At 50.0% G+C, this 22,216-nt stretch overlaps 1 protein-coding gene across 9 annotated transcripts in view; it reads left to right on the plus strand.

The window, feature by feature from the left end:
• The window catches only part of LOC101944347 (glycerol-3-phosphate acyltransferase 2, mitochondrial), a 124,689-nt gene that overhangs the window by 68,056 nt on the left and 34,417 nt on the right, over positions 1-22,216 (plus strand). Inside the window, exons 1-2 of one of the 9 annotated variants that reach the window (XM_065584383.1) lie at positions 12,967-13,097; positions 21,230-21,338. The exons of 4 other annotated variants lie outside the window; for them this stretch is intronic. The gene's annotated coding sequence lies outside the window, so the exon portion shown is untranslated. Of the gene's footprint in view, positions 1-4,209; positions 4,299-4,319; positions 4,571-12,783; positions 12,899-12,941; positions 13,098-21,229; positions 21,339-22,216 lie in introns of those variants that run through there. 4 more of the 9 variants (XM_065584385.1, XM_065584384.1, XM_024108379.3 and 1 more) reach the window with 4 other exon arrangements.

Here is a 22,216-nt window from a genome sequence, read left to right on the forward strand (position 1 = left end):
CTCAGTAGGGGGTAATCTTCTCCTTTAGTACGTGCTGACCCCACTGCCTCAGCACGGCGCTAGGAGGCGCTGTGCTGATGGAGGGGCTGTATTTTAAATGAGATTGCAAATGAAAGCTCTTTAAAAAGGCTGTGGGGACATTTGTCAGGGTGTCAGTCCAGCCATGTCTGGGCCAAATTCCCAGCTATGCACTTAGTGTCTTCCTAGCTAGAATACCCCCTGCTGAACAATTAGTTCATTGCTTCCTGTCCTAAGCTGTCATGTAGCATTGCTGTGCTAATTAAAACAGCTGCTACTTTCTGTCCCAGAGGTGATTTTGTGAGGTCCAAGCTAATTTATTAATTAAATAGAATGCTATAAGTAGTACAGTCTCTCTCATCTGTGTTAAACTGACGTACTGCTGCCCTCTGCTGGAGGGAATCAAAACTGCTCATCTGTGTGTCATGGGCCCCATATGGCTATGGGCTTGTGGTGATTCTCCGTTAGCTCAAGTGGATGGAGCCTGTGATGTTGTAGCAGGAGGGTCTGTGTTGCATCCCTGCTCTCCCCATGTGTTTGGGGAGATGTGCAGTGTAGGGATGCTTTGTTACTGTATTGTGCTTTTGTGCAAAAACACTACAGCTAGAAACCACATAATGGCCTGTCTCGGAGACAGCAGGCAAGAGATCTCTCAGGGGTTCATTCCAGGTGAGAGATCCCTGACACAGTGCTGTCAGGCCCAGGCGTTCAGCAGACACGAGTCAGACCTCAGCAATCACGAGACTGGCTTAAAAATCGTGAGGGGTTTTTTTTTGTAAAGGTGGGCTTGTTGTATTCCTCGCCTGGTTTCTGAGCAGTATTGTCACCCTCAGGTCTCGTTTTCTCTGCAACCACAAGGGCTTGAAATTGTCTTAAAAAAAAAAAAAAAAAAAAGCAAGCTGAGATTCTCACATGACTCCGGGACCTGAGGCTTTAAGAAAAAGATCAACTCCTGTGAGACTTGCAATAAAAACCTTCCCTGAGAGTTGGCCCAATGCTAATAGTAGTTGAGACTTCCCCATGGAAACAGGAGGGAGATCTCCATCTGTATAAGCAGAGAGCTGTTGTTGTTGCATAAGATTGGGTGCTGTATGTTTCACTTTCTTAACCCCTCCATGCGAGGGACTGAGGGTGTGTCTACCCTGCATTGTAAACTCAGGTCTGTGGACTCTGTGTTTCCGATCCTGCACTTGAGCGTCCACACTGCATTGTAACCCAGGGTTTACAATTGCTGGACCCGGGTCTCAGCTGAGCTAATGTGTCCATACTGCACTACACAACTCTTCTGACTCAGGTTTGCGGCTTGAGCTGCGTCCACATTGCAAAACGACAGGGCTTGGACCCGAACCACATTGGGACTTGGACTCTGACTCACCCCTCTAGCAGAGTCCTAGGATCTAGGCCCTAAGTGCTTGCTGATCTGAGTCAGTCTGGTTTGTGTGTGGACGGAAGCGGGTCTTGGGCTCAAACCTGAGTCAGAGCCTGGGTTTAATGTGCAGTGTAGATGTACACTGAGTGACTTGATTGATGCTGTGGAGCGGGGCTTGTCAGTGATGGGCAGCAAATATTTTAAGAAGGGACTTCTGCAAAAGTTTTCCCCCTTAGCCCGTGAGTGCCAGGATTTCATGTGCCTCCAGGTTGAAATTCCATCCCCCCCCCCCCCCCCGTGTGGAGGGCCAGCACGCACTGCTTTGAGGCCCACTGAAGTCTTACCTTGCAGCGTGTGTGTTCCCAACCCCTCAGTGCCTCACCCACAGAGGATCCGAGTTTGCTGCCCTGAGGGGCCCTGATCCTGCAAAACTCTGAAGCCCATGCACTGACTGCCTGCAGAATTAAGCAGAGACACGTGCGTTAGCAGGATCGGCCCTCGGCCCAAGCTGCAGCGGCTCCTGCTTTTAATTCTGAAGGTCCCTGGTCTGACCCAGATGAGCTGTGTTACATCTGTCCCCTTCGAGCCTTATTTTGAGGGCTTCGGTGGCTTTCTGCACAAGGGTAGATTTTTGGCCCGGAATCATGGGCCGGAGCATCAGGCATCAGTGATTGCAGCCGGGAGGATTTTGCACTTATCCATGGCCTGTTGTTGCTTGTCTTTTCCAGCAGGCTCCGAAGCCCTCACTGGAGGCTGCCTGGGTTACGTTACAATAGCACCCAACTGAAATCAGGGGCCCATTGTGCGAGGCACTGCACGGACACACAGTGAGAGACAGGCCCTGCCCCAAAGAGTTTACGGTAAATAGACAAAGGCGGTGGGGGGCGGGGGGAAACCGAGTCACGGAGCGGGGAAGTGACTAGACTTGCCCAAGGCCACGCAATCATGCTGCCCCTCTTTTTCCAATTGCCAGCCCACTTGACCCTGCCGCTGGGTGTCGAGTGGATTTTCCTTTTCATCGCCGCGTCCGCCCCAGCGTGGTGGGGATGATTCAGTGCTGCCCACGTGGATGGCTGGCTCTTGTGTCGCACGGCTCGTGTCTCTCCTGTCCTTTCAGCCCTTCGCTTCACAAAGGATCTGAGTGCTGCACTGCCCCGGTGCTGGAACAATCTGCTCTTCACCGGGGAGCAATGGGGGAGAGCGGGCGAGGCGGGGGAATTAATGTGGAAAGAGCATCTAGAGCAGATGTGTGTCGGCATCCGTTCAGCCAGCACTCTTCTTTCCAGGCTCCAACAGCTGCGGGAGCTCACAGAGGATCCTTGTCTTGCAGGGGAGGGAGCCCAGGGCCAGGGAGGGGTCCAGGGCCTTCTCAGCCCAGCCATAGTGACTGGAGGGTAGAAAGCACAAGGTTACATCAGGCCCCGGCTAGCCCTGTGTTTGTCTGCAGCAGCTGCTTCAGAACAAAGGGCAATTGGAGGGCTGCCCAGGGTCCTTGCACTGGGATATTTGGATCACCCTGTGGCACCTTCTCTGGTGGGGGAGGGAGGGTTGAAGGCCAGAGGAGAGTTGAGCCAAGCCCCACGGATAGAAGCTTCCCCTCCCTTTGCACTTACTGTATGGAAAAGCTCCTTTCACCTGAAGGGCTTTGCAAGGGTGGGCTGGCAGCATGGTTGTTTTTTAGAGGGGGAAAGTGAGGCACAGACTTGCCCAAGGTTGCAGGGCATGCCGATGGCAGAGCTGGGAATGGAACCCAGGCGTCCTGTCTCCCAGCCTCCTGCCTGAGCCATTAAACCACATGACTCTTGTACAACAGGGAACAGAACCCAGGAATCCTGACCCTCCTGCTCTAACCACTAGACCCCACTGCTCTCCCGGGCTGGGAACAGAACCCAGGAGACCAGACTCCCCTGCTGTAACCACTGGACCTCTCTCCTTTCTCAGGGTTGGGACTATGTCCCCAGAGACCAGTCGCCTAGCCCCTGCTCTAACCACTGAACATTGCTGTCTTCCTAGCTCTTCTAAGCCATCAGCCAGTCACACAATAAAGCCCTTGTCATTTACAATGCACTAAGTAGCTGGTTTTCCAAACATCGTCCCCCCCTCCCTATCAGCCTTCCCTCCCGCCTGCTTCTCTCTCTTCAAAGTAAATAAGTCAAACTGCTGCTTTATTTTTTGAAAGACAACTATTAAGGGATAAAAAGCTCCCAACTGCACTTAAACGAAAGCATTTCAACTCCAGCCCACAAGATGGTTAAAACATCAAGCTTTGTGAGTCAGGTGGTAAATTGCTACCTTAATTCGACGGCTTTTTGCTCCTGAATCGGAACCAGATACAATTAAAGAGACTCATGACTGCTCCAATTTTGTTTGTTAACACTCTCTTGTCTTTCTCTGGAGTTTCAATTTTGCAAACTATTTCGGTGACTTCCCAATTTGGCCTTTCTCTGGAGTGGATTTAAAATAAATAAATAAATAAAAATCAGCTGTGCTGCAATACGCCATTTGCTTCAAATGAAATCATTAAAAAAATGGACTTTAATGCTTCAACTGATGTGTCTTCTAATCCTGCTTGAATTAAGCAGGGCACTTCCTGTCTCCAGTTATGTCTGCTGCCTGTCTCTGCTCCATTCCCTTCTCATTTCCCTGCCCTTGTGTCAATTTGCTTAAAAAGCCTGCTACAATTTGGGCATCTGTTACGCAGCCAACAGGGGGCAGAGTTTTCTCGTGGCTTAGAGCAGGGTGCTGATTGGAGCCAGGCAGTGCTGAGTTTGTAATGAAACAGGTGCTGGGGCTCAACCAATTTTTTTTGTTTTCATAAGGCAAGCCCAGAGGTGCTGGGGCTTTGAACCGTGAAGCTGAGAGGTGCCAGGATACCTGGGTTCTTTTGCCTATTCTGCAGCTCACTTGCAGTGTAAGAACATACATGAGAACAGGAAGGAGGGAACGAACAGAACTGGGCAATTTATCAAGCGATCCATCCGCTGTGATCCAGTGCCAGTTTCCGGCTGTCAGAGGCCTTGATCTTTGGCTCACCCACACCTAAATATTTTTGAGGATGTGGGCCTCAGAGCCCAGTTAGCATCAGGAGTGTGGTTTCTAGTGCTTGGAGCAGTGGACTGGGTGAGAGCCAGGACAGCTGGATTCTACCCTTGACTGCGCCACTTGCTTGTTGCCAGACCCTGGGTGAGTCAAACCCACGTTTTCGAAAGCCCCCTCTAATTTTGGGTGCCTTCATTTTGGGAGTCCTAATTAGAGCCAACCGGGGCCTAATCTGCAGAGCTGCTGAGCAACTACCTCTGCCATTGAGTTCATTGGCTGCTTAATTAGGTGCCTAACGATGGATCTGGCACCTTGATACCCAAAATCTGAGACATCTATTGGAGGCACTTTGGTGATCTCTCCACCTGGTAAACTGGGACAAAACAGCTCTTTCTTGGGGGGGAGGGGCTGAGGTTTGCCAAAAGCGCAAATAGCCTGTAATGAAATAACAGATCGTTAGAGGACAAGATTCTGGATGCCACCAGGCTGTTGGGGTTTTTGCGGGGTGGGTGGAGCCTGCTTTCCCTAGGGCTGGTGCTTGGCAATTTCTGAACATTAAAGTGTCTGAGGTTGGCCCCCCAAAATCACAAGCCTCTTTTGAAAATCTTGCATTCCAATGTCAATGACTAAATTCTAGAGGCCGAGTGTGTGCAATATACCAGCCCTGCAAAATCCCTTCTGTCCGGCAGGGTGAATGCTATCGCAAGGGTGGGCAAATGTACTGAGCCACATGTGACAATCTTCAGAAGTTCACGAGCTGGGGCTCGGGGCTTCAGCTCCGCAGGAGGCACCTGCTGGGGCTGAAGCTCTGAGCCACAACTAGGTGTACCCCAAGGCCCCCCCCTCCACTGGGAAGAAGCCAGAGGTGATGCGTGGGGTGGCACGTTTTTGCCAGGGTTTGCTGGTCCTGCTCCGTCACATAGTGCCACCAGGCCCCTTCCCTGCCCGGCAGCTGCTGGAGCCAGTGGCCCTTCACAGCAGCTCCCAGCTGTTTGCTGCTGCTAATACTTGGGAGTTGCAGGGTGAGGCCGCTGAGGGTAAAGGGGGGGGGCATGCCTGGGTGTGTGTGACTCAGGCTGTTGGGGGGGGGGGGGGGTTGAATCTTTAAATGGTGCCCCCTACCCCCCGCAGGCACCAGTCATCTCTGGCAGAAGCCCTTAGCCCCACCACCCTGCTGCAGGGCAGAAGCCCCGAGCTTCCTCCCTCCCCCCGTCTGGTAGGCAGAGAATGCGGGAGGGGTGATCCGCACTTTAATGGTAAGAGCCGCAGTTTGGCTACCCCTGCTAGATAGCAACCCTGATCTGCTATTTAAAAACCAAGGACACTGCCTTCTAGTACGAAAAGTGTCAGGTCTGTATAAGAGAAGCGTGAAATTCACCACTGGGCAGAAGGCCAGCGTGAAATCTAGGCACCCCTTCAACCCTGGTGCACAAAGGTTTGCATATGGGCCAGATTAGCATCTCGCTGACCCCCGGGTAAATCCAGAGTTAACTCCATTGATGTCAGTGACGTTACTCTGGATTTCCACCGGCATATGTGAGATCAGAATCGGGCCCTGGATGGACGTTTGTCTTTGGATTCTCTAAGCTCTTGAGCAGATTTTATTTACTTTTAAAGGCCCGTGAGTGGTTTATACTCTAGGCATCTATCACATCTCCAGAGTCCTGTCAGGACCATTCTTTATCCTTCCAGAGAGGGATCGAAGGCAGAGTCGCCGCTCCAGGAGCTTCAAAAGCTCTTGTCGCTCATTGATTCTTGGGGTTATTATTGGAGGGAACATGCGGTCGATGGCTACTATTTTGGAGTTGTTTTTCCCTGCCATGTTGAGTGGGTTCTCTCTCCTTTCCGATCTATTGAGCAGCAGTACCTAGGAGAAGGCAAAGCAGAGTGCATTTAGTTTTGTGGTGGTGGATGTAGGGAGGTGAGATTCATAGATTTAATTCACAGGTTTTAAGGCTAGAAGGGACCTCCTGCATATCACAGGCTGGAGCATTTCAGCCTGTTGCCCCTGGACTGAGCCCCGTAACCTGTGTCTGAATCAAGTCTAGCTTCCAGAAAGCCAGCCACCCTTCATGTAAAAACATAGATGGAGAATCCACCACTCCCGGCGGTGCTACCGGCTAATCGCCCTCACTGTTAAAAATCGGCATCTTAGTTGTCATTTGAAGTTGGCTGGCTTCAACTTCCAGCCGTTGGTTCTTGTTCTGCCTTTCCCTGCTAGGTGAAGATCCTTCTGTGAGACCGGTTATAAGGTTATTCAGAACATTTGCCTCCCATCCAAGGATCTGCGGGTGATTAACAAATATTAGTTAATTCCGCCTCACAGCCCATCCAACCCATCTGGTGCGACCTGGATTCAATTCCTGACTCTGCCACTGGCCGCAAGTCATGCTCTGTGACTCAGTTTCCCCATCTATAAAATGATATTGCTTTGTAAAGCTCTTTGAGATCCACTGATGACCAGTATTAGATAGGAGCTAAGTGGTATTATTAACACCTCTCTCATGAGCTAGTGAATATCATCGGACGAGACCAATCTTACATAGCTCCTGTCCCTGTATCATTTGGACACCTCACCATCTTTAATGTATTTATCCTCTCAACACCTCTGTGAGCTAGGGCTGTTTGTTATCCCCATTGTACAGATGGGGAACTGAGGTCACAAAGGGACTCTATAGCAGCCTCGTGTGCTAACCACTGGATCACATCTCCTGGGGAAGCTGAGACCCAGAAAGGTGAGCTCAAGGTCGTTTAGTGAGTTTTAGTATAACCCGGGATGGAACAAAGAAGGTATCGCCTTTCAAACTCTGCCCATAATCCCAGGCCACACCCACAATCCCAAACTAGATGGGTGTTTTTGCAAAAACTGACCAGTGCTGAAATGATTAACATTGTTGCTATTTAAAATTTCATCAAACGGCTTCAGAATTGAAAGGGACCCACACAGGACAATAAAACTGTGGTTTTACGATGCTTAAAGAAGACCTAAAAGGTGTTTTAAAAATAATAGTAATTGGCTTTTCTTTCAACATCAGAAAATCATATTTTATCCCCTTTCTTGGAAGGATCTCTGGGCAGCTGGGTTTGACATCAAAACCAGAATTTGGGAGGGAAAGGTGGGGTATTTTTTGAGGTTCAGTCAAGCTTATTAAAACTTTGTCTTTTGGGTAAGCATTATTTAACTCAAATGCTTGATAAACAGTGAGGAGGAAAGATCTCTTGGTGAAAAATTTGCCAGCCCAACTGCTTGAATGGAGGGCTGAGAAAGATTTCTCTCTGGCAAAAATAGAGACGGTGGAACTTGCTATTTCTTGAAGGTCAAACAAAAGCAAGCAGGACGATTGTAAACTCTTCCGAGCAGAGGCTGTCTTTGCATTACAAGTGTGTACAGTGCCTAGCATGGTGCGGCCCCAATCCTGACTGGTACCTCAAAGTGCTACAGTGATAGAAACGGATAATCAACTATCTCAGGCCTGGGACAAAATAGGGCAGAAGCCCAATGTTCTTTTCCTGGAACAGGTCTCCTTTAGCTGAGAGAATACCTTGCAAACAGCCACTGAGCGCTACAGACAGGAAAAAGGAAATGTCCTTGTCTCGGAGAAACCGCTCACCTGGAACCAACACCTGAGTTCTCAGCCCAGGTATTATAGAGAGGTTTGGGCTTTCATTCAATCAAGTCCAGCGAAGCCTTTTAATGATCGGATTAGTGCTTTCCTATTTTCTGAGTCAGTAGCTCGAGAGCTCCAGGCCAGCACCTAGATCCAGAAATTAACAAAATTGGAAGAGGCTGTGCCTCTCTGAACTAATTAATATCTAGCACTCCAGCGAGCACACCTCTGGGATTGTCTGGGCGCCGTGACGGTGCTCCCTAGACCACAGCTCCCGGAGACGGAGTGGGGAGCTACACCTGGGAGTGCCCCCAACTCCCTGTGCGCACTTCTTCCCTGCGTCACACCGTTGGGGTTTTGCTGAAGGCTTCTGGAAATGGGGCCGTTAAGTAGAGCGCATTGGGATCCCCGCCCCCGAAAAAGCGCAACAAAAATGAATATTTTTTCATTTTCCTCTAATTTTTTTAAATGTTTCAAGTTCTTGTCCAAAAAAGCCCCTCCCCCAATTCTTAGCTTAAACCCCAGAACATTTAGATGACCCCTCCCCGCCGCCAAATTTGACAAAATCATTTTCCATAAAAATTTCCACTTTGTCCAAAAAGCCACATTCCATCATGGTGAAAACCGTTTGGACAGGACATTTTCAACCAGTTCTGCCGTTAGCCTCTCCGTGCCTCGGTTTCCCTGGTGTAAAAACCCAGGTCAGGTTTGCGAGACTCATCTACTGATTCTTTGTAAAGTGCTTTGAGGACTTGGGAGGGAAGGAGCCGTGTCATTTTCCAACTGGGAGGCTGAACGGATGACATTCATTGGGAAAAAATTAACTGAGGAGTGACGAGGATGGAATTAGTAAGACGGACATCCGCATGGACGTTGCGGAGCGGCTTAGCGCCAGGAGCCTGGGGACCGAACGGTTAGATCAGACTTGCAGAGAGCAACGCTGCACTCAAGAACTGATTGTGCCCTGGAGAAACGCATCGGAATGCTTGAGAATTGGAGCAAAGGGGACACTCCCAGCCTGAACGCGGGGCTCTGACCCGGAGGATTGCAAAATTGCTGGAAATGGATGCCCTGTGAAGGATCTTCCTGAATTACCCACAGAGAGGGAGTGTCATGAGGGCAGGAAAGAGAGAGAGAGACGTGGGGTGACGCTGTGATTGTCACCTGCAGAAAGAAAGCTCTGAAAGAAGCGGGGAATGGAGAGAAGGAAGGGGAGAGAAGGAGAGAAGAAAGAGAGAGACACACAGCACTTGCCTTTGGACATTCAGTTCCCTTCATGCAAGGACCAAGGCCTCCTTGTTAAACACGGGCCTGCCAGTGTAACTAACCTCAGTGCAGCCAGTGAGGGGCACCCCAGTGAGCTGGTCTGGGGGGTGACAAAGGGCTTGTCTACACAGAGACTTAGTGTGCAGTAAGCTGAGGTGGAAAAGGGCCTTTGATGTACAGCTCCGAGCGCGCTACCGAACAGTCGCTGCACCATAGCAGGGTCCGCTGAAGTGGCTGCTTGGCCAGGCAGGGCTTGTCCCGCTCATCCCCTCAGCCGGCTGGGGTGGGAGTGGCTATGGAGGCAGCACGTTCAGTCCTCTAACAGGAAGGAGCATCTCCCATCTCATCCCAATGTCCCCCTCTCCTAACGATGCTCTGAGTGGTACTGATGCGCTGGGCCTAGCACTTGGGTATGAGCCAGACAGAGGAAAGACTCCATTTGACTTCAGTAGCCTGTGAACTGGGCAGCGGGCAGGCCACTCTGGTGAGGAGCCTGTGAGGTGGTTTCTCGGTACATCTCCCTGCGTCGGCTGGGGTGGGGTGTTGGAAAGCGACGGGGGCAGGCTCCAGGGCCTTCAATCTCCCAGGGCCGCTGAGAGGGGGTTCGGGCCCCAGTGAAAAATTTTCGGGCCCCCCAGCAAGGGCGGACCGGCTAAACAGGGCTGACGAAGTTGGGGAAGCCAGGCCCTGGGTCCCCTTCCGGACCACCGGGCCCTGGTAATTTGTACCATCTTCCCCTCCTGCCCCCCCCCCCCGTCAGCCTTGCTCTCTCCCAGCATAGGGTGCCGTTAATTCCTGTTTTAAGCCCAACTGGACTCTCAGCTTGTTTTCTCTTGAAACCAATGAGACTTATTTGAACCTCACAGCTAGAAAATAGGGGCCCTGGGAGCTGGGTGAGAATCACGAGCCCTTTCTACTGCTGGGGAAAATGAGGCACAGAGCGAGGATGTGACTTGCCCAAGATCATGCAGCAGAACAGTGGCAGAGCCAGAAATAGATGTCCGGGGGCAAACCCCCCATCCTTGTTCCTGTGATCACACAGCCTCTCCGTTTGCCATTTGCTGTCCTTGGTCCCCCTCAAGAGCTGTCCTGGCTTCCCCGAAGGTCCATCAATAATCCCAAAGTTAGCTAAGCTGCAGGGTCGGGCTTCAACCATCAAACATCCTCTGGGTCCACCAATCCCACCATCTAGCTTGTGTCGTACCTTTCAGTGACAAGTCAAGCTGATGGCACTGGGGGTCGGATTCTGCACTCGCTAGGGTGACCAGATGTCCCGATTTTATAGGGACAGTCCCGATTTTGGGGTCTTTTTCTTATATAGGCTCCTATTACCCCCCTCCCCCCACCCACCCACTGTCCCGATTTTTCACATTTGCTGTCTGGTCACCCTAGCACTCGCTCACGCTGGGACGCATCAGAAATGACTCCCCCAAAGTCCATAGTGTTGCCTGGTGCAATTCACCCCCTATGCAAAAGGCCCGCACTGAATCTGTGCCCCACTGAAGCCCATACGCTAGATGACAAGCGTATTCGAGAGGCAGCGTGAGCCGAAGAAGGTGAGTGGGACGGGGAGGCTGGAGACCTACTCTGCCACTGACTTACCATGTGACCTTGGCTCTGTTGCCCGGTGATCAAATGAGACATTAGTGGTGTATATAGGCTCTGTGCTGGGGTGCATGCCATCTTCCTTGAGAGCAGAATCAGATCTCCTACCGACAGGGCCAGCCCTAGACCAAATGGTGCCCAGGCGAGGAGCATCTTCGTTTGTTAAACTTTTGAAGAACTTACAAGCAGTCGCCTGCCCCTAAATCCAGCCCTGCCTGCAGATCCTTCTAGCCTGGACCCTTTCCGCTCAGTGTTCCTTCTCTGTGTTCAGAACCCACTCCTGCTTCTCTCCTCTCCCCATTACTGCTAGACTGGTGCAGCGGGGTCCGCCTTTGCTATACGTCAAACCGGTGTATGCTGTTCTCCTTCATTTACTTTTCCGCACCATTTCACCACCTCTGAAAATGAAGAACTCTCCCTGTCAGCGCAAATGCTCAGGGTATTTATCCTCACGCCAGCCTGCTAGTGGCGCTGCGGTCAAGGCCCCGGCAGCGCTTAAAATATCCTGTTTCCCAACATCTTTCACTTTGCCATAATAATTTGTTCCACTTTGAAACTTGGCATAGAAAGTCACCGCATTGTGCTTTTCTCCTGAAAACCAGCACATTTTGGGGAGGGGAAAAAACCCCAACAACAAATAGTTTGGGCCATTTTTATGCTGATGGCGAAACGTATGGATGTGTTCTGAACAATTAGTTTATTTGTGCTTGTATCAGTAAAAATGAACAAACCAACCCGGGCTGATGTCTTTGGGAGTTCTGAATGATTATTTTTTGTGCTTGTATCAGTAAAAAAAACCAAAAAACCCCAAAGATCATTTTTATATACAGAACAGCATTTGAGCTGTGCTTTTCTCTAATTGCCTGTTGTCTGGGCCAAACAAACTGAAAGAAGCCAAAATATTGATGATAGAAAAGGCTCTGTTGCACAAGTTTGTCATTTCTTCTAAGAGTTTTAGTGCACAACTTAATTTGTTGTACTGGGCCCTGGTTGGGTTCAGGAAGAGAAGCTGAGTTGGTTGAAAGATGCTGTTTCATCAAAGCAGAATCTGTTTCAGTGAAGTTTGAGATGGAGACAGAGACTTCTTCCTTCATAAAGTACATTAACTGCTTTACAGAGGGTGATTTCTAAAGTTAGTTAGTTCTGTTTGCCAGGAGCTGGGAATGGGCGACAGGAGATGGATCACTTGGTGATTACCTCTTCTGTTCATTCACTCTGGGCCACCTGGCATTGGCCACTGTCAGCAGACAGGCCACTGGGCTAGATGGACCTTTCATTTGATCCAGTATGGCTGTTTTTATGTTCTTAGTGCTTTGTGCATATTTCACTGCAGTACTGTATTTAGGAGGATATTGCAAAACTAGCTTGTAAATTCTCTGGGACAGGGACTGGCTTATCTCTGATGGGGCTCTCTCAGCACTATTGTAATGCAAATAATATTAAGCTTAATTAATGTGGTTTGTAAAGGCCTTTGAGCGCCTGAAATGAAAGTTACCCTAGCGGATCAGTATTGTTTATTAGTATGGGCTGCACCTGTGAAACTGTTTGTGTGACGTGCATGTTCGAGTCTTCCTTTTTAATGGGGCTCCTTGAAAACCTCTACCTTAATAGCCCCATGACATAGCACGTTCCCCTAGATCGGTAACATACAACCAAGGCCCAAATCCTTCAAGGCCTTCAGGCTCTGAACAGTGAAATTAGTGGAAGTTGGGACCTTTTAAGGATCTGAGCCCATGTGAGGAGGTAAAAACACACTTTACAATGGTGTTGCCCCTAGATGGGGAAACCGACGTAGGCAAATTGCAAAATTCCTTGCCCAATCCAACCAACCACCCCGATATACAATCCCTTCCTGCAAACCAGGAGGGAAAACCCCCTCCCCTCCTTCCTTCCCTGCTGGTGGGGGGAACACGAGGTCTGTCGAAGATATTTTGCTTCCCCCCATAATCCAGCTCCTGCCCAGATGCCCCAGTGATGGGCACCACGCAGGCAGGTCAGAGCCTCCCAGCGCTGAACCGGGGCCAGGCTCCCGCTCGGGGACAGCCCAGGGTCCCGCCGGCGCGGGTGTTGGTCGGGGGGAGGCGGGGACCGAGCGTGCTCCGGGGCAGGAGGCTGCAGCTGCTGCGGATCCGGGGTGGGCTCTGCCGGCCGCGCACGTGGAGGGAGGCGGCGGCGGCTGGAGCGGGGCCTGGGTGAGCGCACGCCGGGGCCGGGCCGCTGCATTGGCTCGGGGGTCCGGGCCATGTACGGGGTATGGGACCCCCGCCTCGCCCCCTGTGCCCCGCCCCGTGCACGGCCCCCTCCCTGCCCCACCGAGCCCCCTGGGCCCCCGCCCCCTCCCTGCCCCCCAGGTCCCACACCGTGGCCCTGGGCCCCCTGCCCCCTCCCTATGGGGCTCTGCACTGGACACGGGCCCCGCTCTGCCCCCTCCCTGCCTCACTGGGCCGTGTACTGTGTATGGAACCCTGTGCTCCCCCCGTGCACGGCCCCCTCCCTGACCCCCTGAGCCCCATCCCTTGCACGGGACCCTCTGCCCCACCGTGCCCCGCACCGTGCCCCCTGGCCCCCTGCCTCCTCCCTCCTCCCTGCCCCATCGGACCCTGCCCTGCCCCCTGCCTGCCCCACTGGGCCATGTACTGTGTATGGGACCCCTGGCCCCTTCTCTGCTCCACCTACAGTGTCTGGGACCTCCTCATCTCTGTTCTACCAGGCCACGTACTGTGCATGGGACCCACTGCCCCCTCCCCAGTTCCACTGGGCCATGTACCCCTCCCCTGCTCTGCCAAGCCACATACAGTGTCTGGGACCCCCTGCCCCCTCCTCTGGACCCAGGTCGTATATTCCATAGGGCTCCATTTGTTAGTGTGATGATTCCAGCCTGCTGCCTAGGACTCAGGTGCTGTGTAAGTGTATAACTTGTTCCTTGAGTCTGGGCTACACCTACAAATTGGATCAGCCTAGCTACATTGCTGAGGGCTGTGCAGAATTTTGAAGAATTATTCTGTTGACCTAGCTACCGCCTCTTGGAGAGGATGGAAAACCCCTTTCCATCGATGTGGGAAGCATCTGGGTATAGCTGTGCTGTGTTATGTGGATGGACCCAAAGATTGTCTGCTTTGGGGGGGGGGGGGCAGGGACCACCGTTTTGTTCTGTGTTTGTACAGCGCCTTGCACGGTGGGGTCATGGGCCGTGACTTAGCTGCCAGTCGTTACTGCAATACACATAATCATACTATTTCTTTGTATGCCGAAGTGTTAAGGAAAATAACGGGCGCCTGTAATGCTGCTACCGTGCTATATCCAAATCCCTCAGCCTCTATCGTTCCTGAATCGGATCCTTTCAAATGAGGCGAAATGTGCGTTCCTCCGAAAGGGCCTTAGCACGGGGTGTACAAGCCCTGTGTGGCGGCTGAAAAGAGAGGTGGTTTTTCAGAGATTGGAGTGCCATGAAAATTCTTATTCTTAAACTCAGCCTTACGCTTTCTTAACTGATCTAACCACCCGTCCTGCTACCCTCTCCCCAGCTCTGCGCTTGAATAACTGAAAAATGGCCGAAAGCTTCCAAAATAAGGTGCAGTTCATGCAAACGCTTACACACACCTATTATTATTAGTTGTTATTTATACTGTCCAGCACCCAGGAGCCGTGGTCATGGCCCAGGACCCCACTGTGCTAGGGGCTGTGCAAACACCGAGCGGACAATATAAGTATTAGTAGCTCTCCACCTCGGGGACCTCTGCCGGGCTATTCACGTGTTAAGTGTTTTGCAGGACCATGGCCCAGATCGCTGTAAAAACAAACAGGAGAAATTTCAGACCCCAAATCATTTTTTTCTGGGGAGCAAGTTCTAAGCTATTGAAAATAGAGCTTTGCCACAGAAAGTGGTCCCACCCACCCCCAACTTTAAAGGGACACAATCAGATTAAAATGATTGTTGTTTATTTTTGTTTCAGAGTAGCAGCCGTGTTAGTCTGTATCCGCAAAAAGAACAGGAGTACTTGTGGCACCTTAGAGACTAACACATTTATTTGAGCATAAGCTTTCGTGGGCTACAGTTGCATCCGAAGAAGTGGGTTTTAGCCCACGAAAGCTTATGCTCAAATAAATGTGTTAGTCTCTAAGGTGCCACAAGTACTCCTGTTCTTTTTGTTTATTTTTGTATTACAGTTCTACAAAGCCCTAACTGAGAACTAGCCCCATTGTACTAGGATGTTGTACACGAACACAGCAAGAGACTGAAGAAGTTAGATAAGGCAGACACAGGGTGGGAGGGGAAACTGAGGCAAGAGAGGAGACGTGACTTGCCCAATCCTTCTGCCTTTCAAAAATTATATAACCAATGTCCTATCCTGTGTTAATAGTATCAAATTCTTACAAAGAAACCACTCACAGTATTTAATCTACATTTCATCTTTTAGGTTTTTACCTTTTTTTATCCGTTCGCATGTTAGTCAATTTGGACAATAGGTTCTTTGTTTCTGGCTGATATTTGCTTTCTGGCTCCCATGTGCTAGCACGATGCCGCAATGTTTGGGTTGCAGACATTTGCTTAAATCAAAACTCTTCTCAATGGATTTTTTTATATTAATTTTTATTGAAATATTTCACTAAGTGAGCATGTTTCTTGGGGACTTTCTCCCATTTCTTTTTTTATTTATTATTATTATTTATATTTTTGAATCTATTAGGCTGTTGAGAGGTTTCTTTCTTCCTCCCTTTAATAAATTGTGCTTTGATGTTAAAAAAGGTGCTTTTCTGGTTTATGGGCTAGCAAAATCATTTGCAAAAAAGGGAAAGTGTATGAGGCTAAAACTCTTCCACATTTTGATGTCTAATTTTCAGACTCGGGTGCCTTAAAATGAGGTATCCAGATCCCTATTTAGACCATAGTTCTGCAATTGACAATGTACGGGCAGATTGCTTCATCTGCATGGAACTCTGCAGAAGACAGGGATCTGTCCACATGTAAATTACAGGATTGGGGCCTTGATTGCATAGATAAGTCTTAACCTACCTTGCATTGAAATTGAAGGGAGTCCAGTATCTCTGAAATCAGGCCACTTATTTTGCTACCCAAGACCCTGATCCTGCAAAGAAGTAAGCACATGCTTAATTTTATGCTCTGTCAGTAGCCCCATTGAAGCCAGCTGCCATTGGGCTGTGTTGCCTAGTGAGAACTTGAAATACTTAGAATCTGTTCCTGGCTCTACCAGTGGCCTGCTGGGTGACCTTGGGGAAGTCACATCGCCTCCCCGTGCCTCAGTTTACCCATCTGTAGCTTGGGGATAATGGTACTGACCTCTTTTGTAAAGCACTTTGAGTAGGGTGACCAGATAGCAAGTGTGTAAAATCGGGACAGTGGGTGGGGGTAATAGAAGCCTATATAGGAAAAAAACCCAAATATCGGGACTGTCCCTATAAAATCGGGACATCTGGTCACCCTAACTTTGAGATCCGTGGATGAAAAGCACTATAGAAGAGCTGAGTAGTAGTAGTATTTACAGGACTGGGGTGCTAAAATAGAGATGGAGATGCCTAGCTTTAGGTACACATATTTGAAAATATTGGTCTGTTGTAGTTAGACGACTTAGTGCTCGTTTAATTATTTCCTGTTGTCAGCCATGCTGCTTTGTTCCCAAAAAGGAACAGTTTGCTTGTAATCAATCTTTATGTATTCTTAAGGCATGGCTTTATGCCCAGAAAACAGTTTTTGCTTTCTGTAAACTTTGTTAACCAGTTATTTGCCAAAGTAGCGCTATCCTGCTGCAAGTGTACTTAGGACCCGTACCTGTGAAAGTCCATCCTTTACAAGATTACTATCCCAAATCCAAATGGCCAGGTTGTGACCCTGTGCCAGATTGCTTTGACTAATGCTTGGCTAATGGGCTCCTCTCTGGCTCCCCAAACTATATTAACTAAAAGCGTAGCTAATTGTGTTCACTACATTCATGGTTCATTATTAAAAACGTTCAAGAGATCAAATCACCAAACGTAGGCAAACGTATTGTCTACAGATAAAACGGTACAATACAAAAAGCAGACGTACCCTCCGCCTGCGAAGCAATTCTTATCTTGCAGCATGTTCCCCTGACCCAAAAGGCATGCTTCTGAAATGTGCATTTAAACTAGCTATATTTATAGTATGGTTTTACAAGTTATGTCACTAAAACCCAACCCACCAATATGTAGCGGTTCCTTAACTAGTGGTTTTATTCTGTATTTTTCTTATCTTCATTTTGAATGCTACATTCCGAAGCAGTTGCCTGTGTCGGTACCTGTACTAAGCTATAGAACAAATTGTGTCCTGACCTTGGCAGATTTCATACTTGCTAGCTCCAAAGCTGACTTCAGCTTTGCAAAATGCTCTGGGATACTTAGCATAAGTGAATAAGAGTAAGCAGAAGACCATTCAAATATGTGCTGACATATTACATCGGTAATGTAATGTGTAATACAGATTCATATAGTGTGTGATACCTATAACAAATACATATTGGCTAACAGATTAAAACAATTCCTACCGGTGTTAGATTGCCGTGGCACTTTACCCCCAGTCTAAATGTTGCGTTGAAAGTCTCAAGAATCCCTTTATAGAGCTGTTTCTGAGATGCTGTATTTCAGGCAGAGTTTTATTGACATTTGGAGGAATGTCAGATATGCTCCAGCTGGGACCGCGAGGAGTGAGTTGGATGCAGCCGTCACTGTGTGAAATGTTATAGCCGGGGTTATGCAGGAGGTCAGATTAGATGATCGTAAAGGTCCTTCTAGCCTTGAAATCTGACTCTTAAGTCCCTGGTATGCATGATTTGGGGCATTGTCTAGGCCCAGGGCCCTGGTACTCTCTGGGAACACGGGTAAAACACAAGTGCCATTTAGCGTGGAATAATAGGTTCCCCGGCATAGTTGCTTTTACTGGGATGTTAGAAAGGAGGTGACATACCCAGCTGCTTGGGAGAGGCCTGAGAAATGCCGTGAAAGACACTAAACACTGAGAATTTAAGCCGTAGCGCTTTACGGATATTCAGAGCGACAGATTTTGCAGAAGCAGCAACGGGGGGGGAGGACTTAAATCTTTCCCTTATAGGCAAGATCATCTGGGTGATGATCCAGTTATAATCCTTTTCCCCAGACTAACCTCTATCCACTGAACTGCCCTATTGGAGATGCTCAGCAGATGGTCTGGGAAGATTCAGTAGTGGGATTACTGGCCTGCTCAGGAGCGGAGCTGCACTGTATGTCAGTTCTATCTCCTTGTGCGCTGAGGGCTCTGCTGGTGGGTTTAGCTTCAGTGGCGGTGATGTTTTTCATGCAAATGCTGGATGATGATCTCTGGACTCCTAGGAATCGATATGAAGGGATTGAATATTTTGTGATTTGCATTGCAGGTGTGCGATGAGCCTCAGGAGAGGAAAGATGGTCCATTGGGTAGGGTGCTAGCCTGGGACTTGATTTGGGTTTGAACCCCGACTCCGCCACAGACTTCCTGTGTAGCCTCTCTGGGCCTCACTTCCCCTTCTGTACAATGGGAATACCTGCCCTGCCCTGCCTCACAAAGGTGGGGGAGAATCATTATGTTAGAACATGAGGCACTCAGCTATTAGGTAATGGGAGCCATATACGTACCTGTGCACTGAGCAGGACCCCAGTGTGCTAAGCACAGTACTAACGTATTATAGTAGCGCTAGAGATCAGGGCCCCCACCCGCCAGGTGCTGTACATTCACACAGCGAGAGACTGCCCAAGAGGCCATAGAGTCTCAAGAGACAAAAGGTGGGTGGGGAAACTGAGGCAGGGAGAGGGACGTGACTTGCCCAAAGTCACCGGCAGAGCTGGGAATAGAACCTGGGTCTCCTGTCTCCCAGTCCAGTGCTCTGTCCACTAGGTATTCCTGGCATCTCCAAATATATGGCTTAAACTAACGGACGAGACTAAGGAATCTCTCCAAGCCTGTCTAAGTTCTTCCATAGTCCCGTCTCTATAGTATCTGAGCATCTCACGTACATAAATGGGGTTGCTCTGCTAACACTCCCTGTGCGCTAAGAAAGTGTTCTCCCTATTTGTGCAGAGGGGGAACTGAGGCACAGAGAGACCCAGGGCCATATTTTCAGAGACACTGAGCACCCGCAGCTCCCCTTAACTACAGCTAGCTCAGCATATCTGAGAATCGAGGCCTACGGTGATTTGCCCAAGATCATGCATGCAGTCAGAGGCGGAGCTGGGAGCCCCCCCCCCCACCCCCTCCGCTCCCAATTCCCACAAATCTACAGCCTGATTCTGCAGTCTTGTGCTGTACAGATACCTTGGCAGGGACTGCGAATTCTTCACCTTGTTTTCATTTTAAACGTTTTATTTCTGGGAGCAATTATGCAGCCTTGTGCAAGCGCGCCTTGCTTGTCAGCTCAATAAGGACAAAGAACATATGTTAGATCGTGGGCTGCTTGCATGTATCTTCCACAGTGTAGTGTGTGTATAGTGTCGCAGTTGCGGTTTGCAAGGTGTTGGGACAGCTGTCCTGTCTGTGTGTGTGTGTTGTGGGGGAAGAAGGGAATAACAGAAGGCGTTGTTGTCTGCATGATAGTAAAAACGTAACAGGGGGCTTTTGCTTAAACCAGTGTTTTCCAAAATGAGAGCACAAAGGAGACTCTGGGGATGTGTGTATGGACGGACCTCTCCGTTGTTCTCCAGGGTCTCAACTTTTCTTTTCTTTTCTTTTTTTTAAAGTAAGTCTCTAGTTTTTAGACTTGAGAGGGAAACCTTCAAGGTGTGAACTGAGTGTAACCGATGGGGAGAAGCCTGCCTGAATTTGCAGAGAGCCTGAAACCATTGCTCAGATGTGCGAATTGCCCATCCAGTGGGGGCTGACTCAGATGTCAATGGTGATGTGTAAGAAAGAAGAGGAAGGACCGTATGAAGATTTATGCCATTGGTTCCCCAGGGTGGACGTGAGAGGGTTGCAAGTGGGATGCGATTGGTTTCATTTCCTTGTTTGGGGCGTGGGGAGGACTCAGTTTTCAGAAGTTTGGGAAATGCTGGGTTCAACCCCAGGGTCTGAACCTGGGTGGCCCAACAAGTTAGAATAGGGGGTGACCACCCGATCTTTTTGTGGCTAGACGGGGGAGGGTAGTCCTGAAAGTTTTGTTACAGAGGGGAAAGGGTGTGTGTGTGAAACTTTTATTTCTTTTGTAACAGAGCAACTGTATGTTAAAGGACGAGACCGATGGATATTTTAAAAAATCATTTTGAGTGAGTTCGCCCTTGTGCCAGATTCTGTGAGCAAATGGGATTTGTTTCCACACAGAGGCCAGGCAGGGGTGGAATCCGGGGCCCTAAGCTTGGAACTTACAAGGTGTGTGTGCGGGAGAGAAAGTTTCAGAAAGTGATCAGCCTGTGGGAACAGGGGCTTAGAATGGAAACTCTTATGCTGCATTAACTCTGGGCACACGTGCAGAGCATTCACGCGGCGATACCATGTGCTTCCCACGGCTGGCTGGCAGTGAGCCCTTGTTACTGTTTGAGGAAGCAGGATTCTGTCTTTTTACTGGGGAGGCAGCTTGGAATTACCCACGCGGGAATCTGACCTGGGCACTGGGGTTAACACCCTGGGCCCCATGGCCCCAAATAACCATGTTCTGTTTTAATGGTATCTCAGTAGCCCATTGCTGAGACCCGCTAAGACACGGCCTCCTTGTGCTAGGCGCTGCCTGTTCATGTTGCGAGAAACTGTCCCTGCCCCCGAAGAGTTTGTGCTCCAAATAAACAAGTCCAGGGAAGGTTTATTCATCTCCTGGCCTGTGGGGGTGAAGCGCCTAGCCCAGGTCTCCTGCATCCCGGTGCCCCGGCCACAGGACCTTCCCTCCGCTCTTCAAGCCCTTTGTGGGTGTTAGAAAAAGAGGCTGCGATGCCCCATTGATGCTAGAGAAGAAGCCTGAATCTCTTTGTCCTTCTGTCCAGCGTTGCTCCCTGATTGCTTTGCAAAACACCAGCAGGTGCCGTCAGCAGCGGGAACAAATGGGACTTGGAGGGAGTTCAGAGCCAAGCCGCCAATGCAACGATTAAGGGGCTGGCGGGATTGACTTAAGGGGGGAGGGGAGATTATCCCCTACCGGTGCCTGGCTTTGGAGGAGTGCAAACACCAAGAAGGGGTGAGTGCTTTGGGGTGTGTAACCCGTAGGAGGTATGGGATGGAACTAACAAAGGGGAGTGTCGGTTAAGGTCTGTTAAGCTGTGAAGTAGTATCCCAAGGGACGGGGTGGCGTCTCTTAAGAGCTAGGAGAATATTGTAAAGGGGAAATTTGCTCTCCTTGTGTTTGACTCTGTATTCTAGGTATGGGGGCGCTATTGTACATTCCCTGAAGAGCTTACCATCTACATAGGCAAAGCATAAGGAGAAACCGAGGCACGGATTGGGGACGTGACTTGTCCAAGGCCATACAGTGAGTCAGTGGCAGAGCCGGGGATAGAGCCCAGGTCTCCCCCGTCTCAGTCCATCCTCCTGCCTGTGGGGCTGCCCTCTCTTTGTCCTGCCCTTATGTTCCCAGGGGTTGGCTTTGGTTGGTGGAGCCAAGCATGGGCTGGGATGCAGCACAGGGCAGGCTCCCTGCCTCTGTACTCTGGGTGCCGTTGGCTGGAGACGCAGTTTCCTGGTAGAGATTGGCGTCTCCATGTGAGAGCGAGGAGGGCGTGGGAGGGAAAAGTCAATTGTAACGATATTGGAGCTGAATTACAAAAAGAATAAACTCTTCTCCTCAGGGCTTTGGGCGCATTGGCTGCTGGGTTTTTTTTTCCTCTCTGTGCGGTAGACGAGCTGCAGAACAATTGATTTCTCAGCCGAGGAGTTAGCCTTTCCCCTCGAGAGGTCTCCGGTTTCCTCTCGCGGGGGATCTGCGGCCCAGTCGTGCCCATCTCCGGCTAAGACCATCTCCCAGGCAGCGAGCCAGAGAGCAAATTCAGAGGCTCGAGCCTCCGTGTGTGGGGAGTTAGTGTGATTGCTTGTGCTTGACGGTCTACCTGCAACCGCCACTCAGGGCCATTGTAGGGGTCCCTTACACAATCCCCCTCTTCACCATAATGACCTCCACCTTCCTGGCCTTAGTGCGCCGTTGGCCTCCCTCAGAAGCATTAGGTGTTGGCCACAGGATTTGGCCAGGCCATTTCATGGACAGCAAAATGTCCATTCCAGGTGATCTCTTCCTGCCTGAGCAGCGCATGGGTGGCTCTATAGATTGCAGGCCCGCAGTGTCTGAGAGCAGGGCAGTGCTGTGTGTACAGATGGGAAACTGAGGCACGGATCTAAATGACTCTCTCGAGGTCC

Source organism: Chrysemys picta, chromosome 2 (assembly GCF_011386835.1).
Source record: "Chrysemys picta bellii isolate R12L10 chromosome 2, ASM1138683v2, whole genome shotgun sequence".
Lineage (NCBI taxonomy): Eukaryota > Metazoa > Chordata > Testudines > Emydidae > Chrysemys > Chrysemys picta.